We start from the raw sequence: 13233 nt of genomic DNA, 5'->3' as shown, positions 1-13233 counted from the left end.
TGATTTAGTTGATCAATATAATGTACCCAGAAATCATTTTTTAAATTTTATCTCTTTAAAACACGCTGTAAATAAATGCATATCCTCTGAAAGTATGTCTTTAAATAGCCATGAACTGGAAGATGCACTTTTTAATCAAGATACAATTAAGAAATTAATTAAACTATTTTATGGAATAATAAATGAACACCACACTAGAAATGCAAATGATGCATCCATCCATCCATCCATCTTCTTCCGCTTATCTGAGGTCGGGTCGCGGGGGCAGCAGCCTAAGCAGGGAAGCCCAGACTTCCCTCTCCCCAGCCACTTCGTCCAGCTCTTCCCGGGGGATCCCGAGGCGTTCCCAGGCCAGCCGGAAGACATAGTCTTCCCAACGTGTCTTGGGTCTTCCCCGTGGCCTCCTACCGGTCGGACGTGCCCTAAACACCTCCCTAGGGAGGCATTCGGTTGGCATCCTGACCAGATGCCCGAACCACCTCATCTGGCTCCTCTTGATGTGGAGGAGCAGCGGCTTTACTTTAAGCTCCCCCCGGATGGCAGAGCTTCTCACCCTATCTCTAAGGGAGGAAACTCATTTCGGCCGCTTGTACCCGTGATCTTGTCCTTTCGGTCATAACCCAAAGCTCATGACCATAGGTGAGGATGGGAACGTAGATCGACCGGTAAATTGAGAGCTTTGCCTTCCGGCTCAGCTCCTTCTTCACCACAAGGAATCGATACAGCATTCGCATTACTGAAGACGCCGCACCGATCCGCCTGTCGATCTCACGATCCACTCTTCCCTCACTCGTGAACAAGACTCTGAGGTACTTGAACTCCTCCACTTGGGGCAGGGTCTCCTCCGCAAATGATGCATGTGTTCGGAAATGGATGATGGACTTAAACATTTTAGATGAAAGACATATCATGGAATGATATTTGGAAAAATGCCAATACGCCCTTTAGAAGCATTAAAGATAAGCTGACTCAATTTAAGATCTTGAATAGATTGTACTTTACATATTCTCAGCTGTTTAAAATTGGTGTAGTAGATAGCAAGTTATGTATGAAGTGTCGGGAAACCGAGGCAACTCTTGTTCATTTATTGTGGGAATGTCAGAGAATAAAAGAGTTATGGTTGAAAACAACAAAAGAAGAAATCGCATTCCTTAATATAAACATCCCATTGACACTGCAAACTTGTATTCTTGGGGATCTCCATCAATTTAGTAACATGTCATCAAAGAGTAAAAATGCATTTATTTTAATATGCATAATAACAAAAAGGGTAATATTAAAAAAAATGGACAGATGTTGATAGTCCAACACATTCTGACTGGTATACATACACAAGCTATGGAGATGATATCAGTAGAAAAAATGCATTTAGTTTAGATAATAATGAATCATATATTGGAATATGGGATCCATTATTTAAATTTGTATTGACTATTAAATGAACCAAAAATATGACTTATTATATCATTGTGGAAAATATTGGACACAGTGTGTTGTCAAGTTTATGAGATGCTAGTGTAAGCCACTGTGACACTATTGTTCTTTTTTTTGTATTTTTTTTAATTAAAGTCTGTAATGATAATGTCAATGATGGATTTTTAATCACTGCTATGTTGAAATTGTTACTAATATTGAGACTGTTTTTGATCATATTCATTTTTGTTTCACTACTTTTAGATTGTTCTGTGTCATGTTTGCGTGTCCTCTCAAATGCTCTGTTTATTGCTATTCTGAATGTTGCTGGGTCGGGTTTGGTTTTGGAATTGGATTGCATTATTATGGTATTGTTGAGTATTGTTTTGTTTAGTTGATTAATAAATTCTCAAAAAAAAAAAGAAAAAAGAAGAAGGACGTGAGTGAATCAATGACCATAATTTTGTACATTGATGGCATAGCAGCACATCATTTACCTGTATGACCCAATCCAGACAACCTTCCCTACTCATGGCGCCAGAAAAAGAATGTATTCGGGCCGCAGCCAAATTCTTTTAGCTCAATGCGGCCTCAGGTCAAAAAGTTTGGACACCCCTAATCTAGCATCTATATATCTTGTGTATGTTATTGGAGACTGTATTCATGTTTAGAGAGTAGTTGAAAATAAGCTTCTCCTACTTGAAAGACCAGCAGCCGCCACTATGTTAAAGCCTCCCATTACTGAAAATTCCGACTCCTGGTGAAATATGTAAAAGGACAAATACAAGTAAATAAGACAAAAGCAGGGATCTCAAAGTTTGCGGGTACAAGCAGCCGTAGGTGGCAGGGCTCCCCCTAAGTTGTATAAGCTCTGTCGAGAGGAACAGGAAAGGAGTCAGGTGAGGTGGCTAGTCCATCTGGTCAGGATGCCCCTTGGACACCTCCCTGGGGAGGTGTTCCTATCAGTAGGAGGCCTCGGGCAAGACCCAGGACACATTGGAGAGACTATAAGCCTTGTTTCACCGCAGAAACCTTTACATGAACGTTCCCATTTACCTAGATAAATAAAGTCCTCCCTGTGTTTCCCCTAAAACCTACCAGGCTAGATGTAGTTCTACAATAACTATTTTTAGTTCCTAGTAGCAAGGTGGGAGATGTTCTTTGGAGCAAGACTATGAAAAGACATTGTCAGAAAAATTGTATTTAAATTATCAAAAAACTTTCCGTTCTGAGTTTCCAGTGAACAGACAAGAAGCTGTCTTTGTTGCACCAATCCAAACACTTGGAAGATTCCGCTGTGTATGGTGGAATGAGACGGGAGGGGTCATCCATTGTCCTCGAAAACCTGCTCAAGCTGAATCCAGGACAACCCCAAGCCCGAGGGATCTTCTTCTTTTGCCTTCAATGTGACCGAAAACAATGACTGTTTACATACTCCCTATTCCTGTTGAGACGGGTGTCGTTGCGTAAACATTGAACATCTAAATAAAAGAGGAGATGAAAAGCTTCTTCGTCAGAGCGTGGTGCAAGCCTGTACAGAGAGTACAGTGGCCATGTCTCTCCTCAATATTGAGTCCAAATTTAATTCTGTCTCTGTTTGATTCCTTGCCTTTTGTCTTGTTTAATAGATGTCATCAGTGTTTAAACCTGACATCTAATTGGTCCTTCGAGCCGGATCCAAAACGTCTGACGATTCCAGCTAGAGTGAGTGAAACCAGAGAAATGACCACCAACTCCTGATTGAGGAGCTGCTTTTTCTTCATTTTGGGCTGGAATTGAAAAGACTGACGGAAATCCGAGGACAAGAGGAAGGAACGCAGAGTTCAGTGAGTACGTTTTGAATTGACAGAGAAAGAAACGACAAAGAAAGAGCGTGTGACTGAGGGTTATGACGCATAGACAAACCCTGTAAAACCTAGGCTCTAACAGGTAAAAAGGCCAAAAATTAGGGGGACGTCGGAGTCCAACGTCCGTGAGTATTAAAATTTAAAATAAAAACTGAATTAAAATAAAAACTGAAGAGGTCAAAATACTGCAGGTAAACGGAACCGCGAAAACTAAAATCCGTAATATTCAAAAACAAACATACTGGAGGGTGTCGGGGCCCACAATAAATTGAAATATCCGTGAACCATTATCCTGAGGATGACGTAGTCCAACGCAGACCTAAAATGGTCTATTCAGAAAAAACTGAATTTTGTCCGTAAAAAACAATAACCTGGAGGGCGACGGAGTCCACATGAATGAAACATTGAAATATCCGTAGATCAATATACTGAAAGGTGTGAGAGTGCGTAGGAGTAATCGCCATTAGGCTATCACTCCATATTAAAGTTGTGAGAAGTAAATAGTGGGTTAAATTAAACCACTATCTTACAACAAAGAGAAAAGTAATCCTTATAAGTTCGGCTCTGTAGGGGACGACGCATTACTCCAAATTCTCAAAATGGAAAGAGGGACACAAAGAAACGCAGATCTGATATGGTCTATTACAATCTATTTAAACCAAAATAGAAGACAACAACCACAACGTCAGCGGTTACACCCTACTGCATGTTGGCGTTGTGGCAGAGAAGGCCATTTTTGCAAGAAACTGTCTTGAGAAAAAAATTAACAATCAAAGTAACTCAGCATGACTGTTAAAAGACGACACCAATTAGTCATGTTGTCAGCGTATGCCATTGGTGGTAAGATCGCTGCAAACGTGTTTGTTTGTTTGTTTGTTAGTGTGTGTTTAAGTGTGTATCTTTTCAGGTACAAATTGTGTAAAAACAGAAATCCAAGGACAATAAAAATAAAAATAGGTTAAAATAAAAAGCAATTAGGAGAAAAATCTCAAAGTGCTAAAATGAGATAAAAGTAAAAATAGATGAAGAAATGGGAAGAAATCAATAAGAAGAATTAATGCAACATGGAATAAACTAATGTGTACGACAGAGATAATGGGTGTATTGAAATAAGATATGAAGAAAATGTAGACTGAAGATATACATGTATGTTTGGATATATAAAGAGCGCTTTTATATATACAAATATATATGTATATATATATAATTAAATAATGGAACAAATAAAAACCTACATTAATAACTATAATAAGAGTTGATATGTATAGCATGATAAAGTGGGTTACATGTTCATTAGCTGAGGAAAGAAGAGAAGAAAAAAAAAGAAGAAAAAAAAGAGAAAAGCTCAAGTGTTGCTGACCTTTGCCCTTAGGAGTGCACTCACGCACTCACACACAGCCTTGTGTGTGTGTGTGCGCCACATTAAGAGAGAGTGGTGTGAAGATATTTAAATGAAGTGCTGGGTAAATAGCATGAGGTGCATGAACAGGAGTATGACTATAACCAAAACAACTGTTTGAATATTGTTGAATAATAATTGCAAATAAGAAATATAAACAATTGGAAGAATGTAAATTCTGAGTGTAAAAGTATAGATTAAGTGGCGTATAGACAGTTAAGTGAGTTTAAAATGTTACTTAAAAAATTACATAAAGTAATGCGTATAACACTTGAATTAGGAGAAAAATAACATTAGCGTTATTAAATCATCTACATAGTGAAAGACACAAAGTAAGCAAAATAAAAGTACAATTATGCAAAAGAGAAGTAAAGAATCTAGGACGTTGTCTAAACAGAGATGGACGCACTATTGTAGAAAATAGAAAAACAAAGTACTACAAGTACAAAAACCACAAACAAAGAAGCAAATTATGTAATTTGCTAGGATTAACTAATTATTGTAGAAGTTGGATACCAAATTATGCTGAAATAGTAGCTCCATTAACTAAATTCATGTAAAAACGTAATCATCTGTAGAGTGGAATTCAGAAGCTAAAGCAGCATTCTGTGAAATAAAAATAGAACAGAATGTGCGATTGTTACAGTAACGAAAATTTTGAAAGCTATCAAATGACCATCAAATTGCTCAATGCAAGCGGCAAAACTAGAAGCACTAATAGAAGCATGTAAAGTAATGAAATATCAAAAGGTCACAATATATATAAAGATAGCCAAAATATAGGAATGATAAAGTCAACAGGAAAATCTGTAACACATTGGAGAACTGATTAAAATAAAATAAAAGAGAAAAAACAATTAGTAGAAGCAGTACAGCTAGTAGCTAAAATAGCAGTATGCAAATGTGCAGCACACACCAAAGGAACAGACACAGTATCAATAGGAAATGTGTTTGCTGACAAAATAGAAAAACAAGCAACAGAAAAGGAAATACAAATTTCAAACTACAAACTAGCGCATGATATACTAAAAAACATGCAACAACAAAGTACACCAAAAGAAAAAGATAAATGGATAAAAAAAAAAACGGAGTCACGTTGATCAAAGAAGACATTTATGTATGTCCAGACAATAAACTAATCTTACCAAAAAATCTATATAAGTGGGTAGCAGTTTTGAGCCATGGTTGAACTCATGGCTCAAGAGGAGGGATATGAATACCCTTATACAGAAGTACTATACTTCCTATAGTTTAATTCTTATAAGAAAATAAAAAAAATGTATAAAACATCTATGCAATTAACTAAATAAGAGTGAAGGAAAACATTATTGTCTGGTCATAGTAGATGCATTTTCAAAGTGGGTAGAAATATTTCCTAAAGGAAAAGCAGATGTGCTGACGGTAGCAAAAGCATTATGCAAAGATTTAGTAAAAATGTACATTATCATTACAAGTACAACAGGACTAACACCATTTGAAAGATACTGGAAAGACCAAGCTGAGTACACTAAGCACATTGTAAAAAGGTCATATAAGGGAAAAAGTATTTGGGATTGTAGTTGTGTTATCAAAGGGACATATTAACTAGCACACTACAAATTCCACTGTCACAGTTGTAAACATACCATTTGATGGTGTGTCAAAGTTTGATAATAATTGGTTCCTGTTTTGGTAATTAATTTGTTCCTTATGGCGGAGCAAGTGGAAAAGGCTACAAAACTGATTGTGTTGTATGTATAAGCCCAGACAATTACTCAAGATGAATCAAAAGTTGAATTGAAGTAATGAGCAAAACAAAATTGACCTGTAACTAAGGAAACAAAGCAGAAACCAATATTTGATAAACATGTGACAAAAGCTAACTATACCTGCATTAACATGCTAGGCTCTGGACAACAGTTAGGAAATGTATCATTGGATAACTGCTTACACATAGTAAATGTATCAATATTTGTACAAGAATTGTTAACACGCCTGAACAGTTTGATATCTGAACATTGGAAAATAACTAGACATGATGTAAACTGGCAAAGTGTTGTAGATCCAACTTATATTGATGGGTGTCCAAAGAAGTATATCTGACGACTATAAATTGGTAAATCAAGTTGCAGCTGGATTTGAATCATACGTCTACTGGTGGTGTACGATTAACAAGAATGTTGACAGAATAAACTACGTCCACTACAACGTACAGAGATTGGAAAATTACACAGGCCAAGACTTGAAGCCATCACTAATCAACTCGCCGCCGCCTTCCTTATGGCTTTTCAAAACCGTATGACGCTAAACATGGCGGAAAAAGGGCGTGTGCGCAATTTTTGGTGAACAGTGTTGCATGTTCATACCAAACTGCACTGATGCAGAAAGTAGCCTGAACAAAGCACTGGAAGGCCTGCACACCCTTAACGGTAATATTAAAAAGCACTCCGGCATAGATACATCTATGTGGGAGGGGTGGTTGGACGTTGTTTGGCAAATAAAAGTGTTTGGTATCTGGTATCTATGGCCGTGTTCAGCAATACTGACGTTGTGTGGATGTTGTTGTATTCCCTGTCTGTTCTCTGTTTAACCGTCTGATTACCACAGCGATTAGCCCAGCAGATGATAAAGCTGTTCAGATGTACTTCCTGGTGGACGACAAGGAAGATGAATCTGAAGACGAGGATACCTACCTGGATGGTGTTCCTGATTTATTTCCAGAAATATCATAATTATGAGGAAAAAATGTATGTTCAATTCTGAGTGTAAACATAACTTGGTCCTAGGGAAATTAACCATTAACTGAAAATCGCAAGAAGAAGTTATTGGGGATAAGAAGATTATGGGGAAGTTGTTTGATAAACAGGAGGGAAACGTCAGAAAAATTGTATTTAAATCATCAAAAAACTTTCCGTTCTGAGTTTCCAATGAACAGACAAGAAGCTGTCTTTGTTGCACCAAGCCAAACACTTGGAAGATTCCGCTGTGTACGGTGGAATGAAACGGGAGGGGTCATCCATTGTCCTCGAAAACCTGCTCAAGCTGAATCCAGGACAAGCCCAAGCCCGAGGGATCTTCTTCTTTTGTCTTCAATGTGACCGAAAATAATGACTGTTTACATACTCCCTATTCCTGTTGAGACGGGTGTTGTTGCGTAAACATTGAACATCTAAATAAAAGAGGAAACGAAAAGCTTCTTCGTCAGAGTGTGGTGCAAGACTGTACAGAGAGTACAGTGGCCATGTCTCTCCTCAATATTGAGTCCAAATTTAATTCTGTCTCTGTTTGATTCCTTGCCTTTTGTCTTGTTTAATAGATGTCATCAGTGTTTAAACCTGACAGACATGTACAGGAGTAAGCAGTTTTAAAGGCTATTCTCTGAGCAACAAAAAGACAGTGCAGTGACCTAAGCACTTGACTAATACAGCTGTATTTCCTGTGATGGGCTATAACAAGCTACATGTGGCTAAGCTACAAAGCTCAACTACAATTCCCATTAGCTTAACTACTTTTTTAACAAGTAGCTTTGCCTGTGGCTTAGCTACTTTTAGACCAATGACACACGGTAGCTTGCATCAAAGCAACAAGCTACAAAGAGAGAAAATGGACTGCGAATCCAGGCCAAAAACAATAGGGAGAAAATATAATGACCTGGATGAATGAGAACATCCGTACATATGGAGAAAATCCATGATGATTGCTTGGTGTTTGTATGATGAGTTACAATTGGCTATGGTTACGGGGAAACATTGCGGACTGGCCAAACAGAGGCAAGATAAGGCGGGTCATCAAAACCAAGAAGCAAAAACATAACAGACACGCACTCATGTCATATGACGACGAGGGAGTCAGAGACAGAGGGACGCTTCAAGCTGACCACTCAAAAAAAAACAAAGAAACCCACAATAATGCGTGTTGTTGGCCATTTTTAGACAAATGTATGCGTTTCAAGAAAACAATGCCCAAAACCTTAGTTTTTAGTTGTGTACTCTGTAAACCAAAATCATAACTGCTCTCTTCATCTAAAAAGTCCAACACAAATTTAGAAACACACATTAGGGTGAGTTGAGTTCATGACAAGTTTTACTGCTCATAACCATTACTAACTCACTGTTGGCGTTAACACACTTTTTGTGTCTTTTTACGCATTAGAATCAGAAAGGACGCGCATTTCCGGAAGACTGCGCGTCTCCAGGATACAGATTTTTATTTTTTTTACCGACCCTGCCTTCTCCAAGTCAAAACTCTGTTTTACTTGTTTTTTTATCGATTATCACTTTCCGCCTGTGTTTTTTTTTTCCCCCATATTTGCCGAGTCAAATTTCCGTCCTCGTTTATTGTGTTTTTATTGGTCGACTTCAAAGTAATTAACTTTCCGGTACAATTTCTTAAATTTTGATTCACCGAAAGTTTTATCAATCACAAATACCGCATTTCCGGTATTAGGACTCCCGCGTGTTATTGTTTTCGTCATGGCGAGCAATAAACCCAAGAAGCGAAGCTTCAATGAAAAGTGGCTAAAGGAGCCACCTTTCAGCAAAGTGGCTTCAGGAGCCCCTTTTCAGAAAATGGCTCACTATGAAGATGGAAATATGTTTTACACGCCATGTAAACGGGCTAAGAAAAAGAGCACCTTTACGACCGGGTGCACTGATTTTCAAAGATCTAGCCTCAACAGGCACCAAGAAACATCATGTTACACCTTTCCTGCTTGTCGGCTCTCAGACCATGGTCGAGGAGCACGGGGGAGACATTCCCTCCAGGGCCGATGTATGTCGGGGGTAGTAACACACTCAAATTTACCCGGCGGTGGGTCCCTACAGTTCAGCTCTTAGGTCGGAATGACGAGGCTGTCCATTTGTTACAACTCTTTATTTATGTTTTCCACAAGTCCAACCGGACATCCACCATGCTATTTACACTCCTGAACATGCTAGCGCTACCTCTCCTAACTTGCCCACTCACTTACCCCACATATTGCCATTCCTAAAAGGAACACACACATAGCTTATGGCCATCACGAAGCCAGATATGAAATACTAGAGGCATTGAGTGCCACTGTATTGATTGATTGAGACTTTTATTAGTAGGTTGCACAGTGAAGTACATATTCCGTACAATTGACCACTAAATGGTAACACCCGAATAAGTTTTTCAACTTGTTTAAGTCGGGGTCCACTTAAATTGATTCATGATACAGATATATACTATCATCATAATACAGTCATCAAACAAGATGATCACATTGAATTATTTACATTATTTACAATCAGGGGTGTGGAGGGGGGGGGGGGGATGGACATCAAGTAGTGGACATAGAGAGAGAGAGAGAGAGAGAGAGAGAGAGAGAGAGAGAGAGAGAGAGAGAGAGAGAGAGAGAGAGAGAGAGAGAGAGAGAGAGAGAGAGAGAGAGAGAGAGAGAGAGAGAGATCAGAAGGCATAAGAAAAAGAAAAAGTATCTGCATTTGATTGTTTACATTTGATTATTAGCAATCCGGGGAGGGTGTTAGTTTAGGGTTGTAGCTGCCTGGAGGTGAACTTTATTGCGGTTTTGAAGGAGGATAGAGATGCCCTTTCTTTTATACCTGTTGGGAGCGCATTCCACATTGATGTGGCATAGAAAGAGAATGAGTTAAGACCTTTGTTAGTTCGGAATCTGGGTTTAACGTGGTTAGTGGAGCACCCCCTGGTGTTGTGGTTATGGCGGTCATTTACATTAAGGAAGTAGTTTGACATGTACTTCGGTATCAGGGAGGTGTAGCGGATTTTATAGACTAGGCTCAGTGCAAGTTGTTTAACTCTGTCCTCCACCTTGAGCCAGCCCACTTTAGAGAAGTGGGTAGGAGTGAGGTGGGATCTGGGGTGGAGGTCTAGAAGTAACCTGACTAGCTTGTTCTGAGATGTTTGGAGTTTAGATTTGAGGGTTTTGGAGGTGCTAGGGTACCAGGAGGTGCATGCATAATCGAAAAAGGGTTGAACGAGAGTTCCCGCCAGAATCCTCAAGATGCTTTTGTTGACCAGAGAGGAAATTCTGTAGAGAAATCTCGTTCGTTGGTTAACCTTTTTGATTACCTTGGTTGCCATTTTGTCACAGGAAAGGTTAGCCTCTAGAATGGAACCTAGGTAGGTGACCTCATCTTTCCTGGTGATGACACTGTCACCTACTTTTATGGTGAAGTCATTGACTCTCTTAAGTTTGATGTGGGACCCAAACAGGATGGATTCTGTTTTACCCAAGTGGATGGATAGCTTGTTGTCAGCGAGCCAGGTGCAAGTTCTACAGAGCTCAGCACTGAGGATTTTCTCCACCTGTGACTTGTCCTTGTCTGATACCAGCAAGGCAGAGTCATCCGCAAACAAAAACAATTCACAGTCGCATGCCGATGACATGTCGTTTATGTATATTAGGAACAGTAAAGGTCCCAATATACTGTCTTGGGGGACTCCACAGCTCACCGAGAGGGGGGGGGACACGGTGCCGTTCACCTCTACCACCTGCTCCCTCCCCTCCAAGTAAGACTGCATCCAGCTCCAAGAGGTTTTGTTAAATCCGATTGCTCTGAGCTTATCCAACAGTATAGCGTGGTTAACGGTGTCAAAGGCCTTCTGAAGGTCCAGCATGACCATGCCGCAGTATTTGCCCGCGTCCACCTCATGTTTGATGTGGTCGGTCAGATAGAGAAGGCATGTGTCAGTGGAGTGGTTAGTTCTGAAGCCGGATTGGAATTTGTACATCAGTTTATTAGTGGCAAGGTAACTATCGACCTGTTCATAAACTATTTTCTCCATTACTTTCGAAATGGAGCTGAGAATAGAAACAGGTCGGTAGTTGCCAGGTTCCAATTTGCTTCCTTTTTTAAAGAGGGGAGTTACTCTTGCTATCTTAAAATCTTTTGGTACTTGGCCTTGTGTAATTGATAGGTTTATTATGTGCGTGATGATCGGGGCAATGATGGAGGCAGAGTCCCTGAGGAATCTGGAGGGAATATTATCAAGGCCGGTGGCCTTGTTAGGGTGGAGCGCGCTCAATTTTTTAAACACCTCATCAGCTGTGACCATTTCTAATTTGAAATCATCGTTGGATACTCCTAGCTTTCTGTAGAAGGCTTTAATGTGTTCTACACCAAAGCGACCAGAGTGGTGGGACAGCTTGTTGACAAGAGTTGCGGCTATGCTGTTGAAAAAGATGTTAAGTCTGCTAGCTACCTCCATTTTGTCTGTAATGAGGGAGTCACCCTCCTTGATGCTGATGTTGGTGAGTCTTGTTTTAAGTTTCTGGCTGCAACCAGGAAGCTGGTTGTTGAGAATTTTCCAGAGCTCACATGGCTTATTCGTGTTTTCCTCTATTTTGTCGTTAATGTAATTTTTTTTTAAGGATTTAGTCAGGTTGGTTGACTTATTTCTTAATTTATTGCATTGCTTTTTGAGAGTTGAAAGGAGTAATTTGAGGTTGATATTATTGGGTTGTTTATCTACTTCTGTTTTACATTTTTGGTATTCAGAGTATTTCCTGTCTCTGTCTTTTATGGCAGCTAATAGGTCCGGATTCATCCATGGTTCCGAGCGGGCTTTGATCCTGACTGTTTTCACGGGAGCCATGTCATTTAGTATCTTTAGGAACGCCGTTTTGAAGCGATCCCAAGCGACATCGACCAGGTTGCTCGCGAGCACAGGGGACCAGTCCCACTCATCTAATTTTAAATTGAAATTGTCATTGGAGTATTTTTTGAGGGATCTGGATTGGGCTGTTATGTGGCCATTGGCTTTAGGTTTAGCTATTTTACGGGTGCAGAAGGTTAGATAGTGGTCGCTAAGACCACAGATCATGACCCCACTATTTTTTTATTTTAGGCCGGTCTGAAGTATTAAATGTATTAAATGACATTGAAACTAACTTGCAAAATTCTAAGTTTGTTGGCATTATTTGCCATGAAAGTGTAAATGTGGCTGTTTTTAAACGACTGATGATTTACACACAGGTGAGAATAATCAATTAAATGTGTCATATGCATGTATGCCCTGGCACACGATTATCATCATTTCATGACCGAAGCAAAAAACTTTGTACACTTTTATACTGAAATAAATACACCTACAACTTATTATATGAAATTATAGAAAAAAATACCGGCAGCGATAAAGTTTAGATCCATGAAGGAAAGAAGAAAGTGAATGAATGTTTAAAACTGAATAAATGTACATATGCATAAAAATGTGTTTTCTTTTGTATAATTTTTTTAATGAATCAAGTAACGTTTATGACAACCTTTTACCAAAACACAATATAGAATGACAGATATATGAGGATAATGCATACATTTATCATTTGTTTTCAAAACGGTTACAAAAAAATGGGACCCCAAAAATTTACTGTGGGACCCCATTTTTATGAGTTGATGATCCCATTTTGATTATTCCTAGCGCCAACACTGCTAACTGTTTCCAAACAACACACAAGTCATTGTTTTTTGTCAAGATATAGATAGATGCTATGTTTTACTGTTGGTAGAGAGAATGAATAACATTATAGGGGTGGGCCAAAGAAAAGCCAAATTAAATAAATACATAGAGTGGGGTGTGGGGACCCCTAGAGGT

At 39.2% G+C, this 13233-nt stretch overlaps 1 protein-coding gene across 3 annotated transcripts in view; it reads right to left on the bottom strand.

Annotated features, from left to right (window-relative positions):
• Positions 1 to 13233, bottom strand: part of LOC133652374 (histone-lysine N-methyltransferase EHMT1-like) — an 89705-nt gene that overhangs the window by 61597 nt on the left and 14875 nt on the right. The window lies entirely within an intron of this gene.

This window comes from Entelurus aequoreus, linkage group LG06 (genome assembly GCF_033978785.1).
Source record: "Entelurus aequoreus isolate RoL-2023_Sb linkage group LG06, RoL_Eaeq_v1.1, whole genome shotgun sequence".
NCBI classification, from domain to species: Eukaryota; Metazoa; Chordata; class Actinopteri; order Syngnathiformes; family Syngnathidae; genus Entelurus; species Entelurus aequoreus.
The sequence above is the reverse complement of the archived record's forward strand: the minus strand, read 5'-3'. Positions and strand labels throughout refer to the sequence as shown.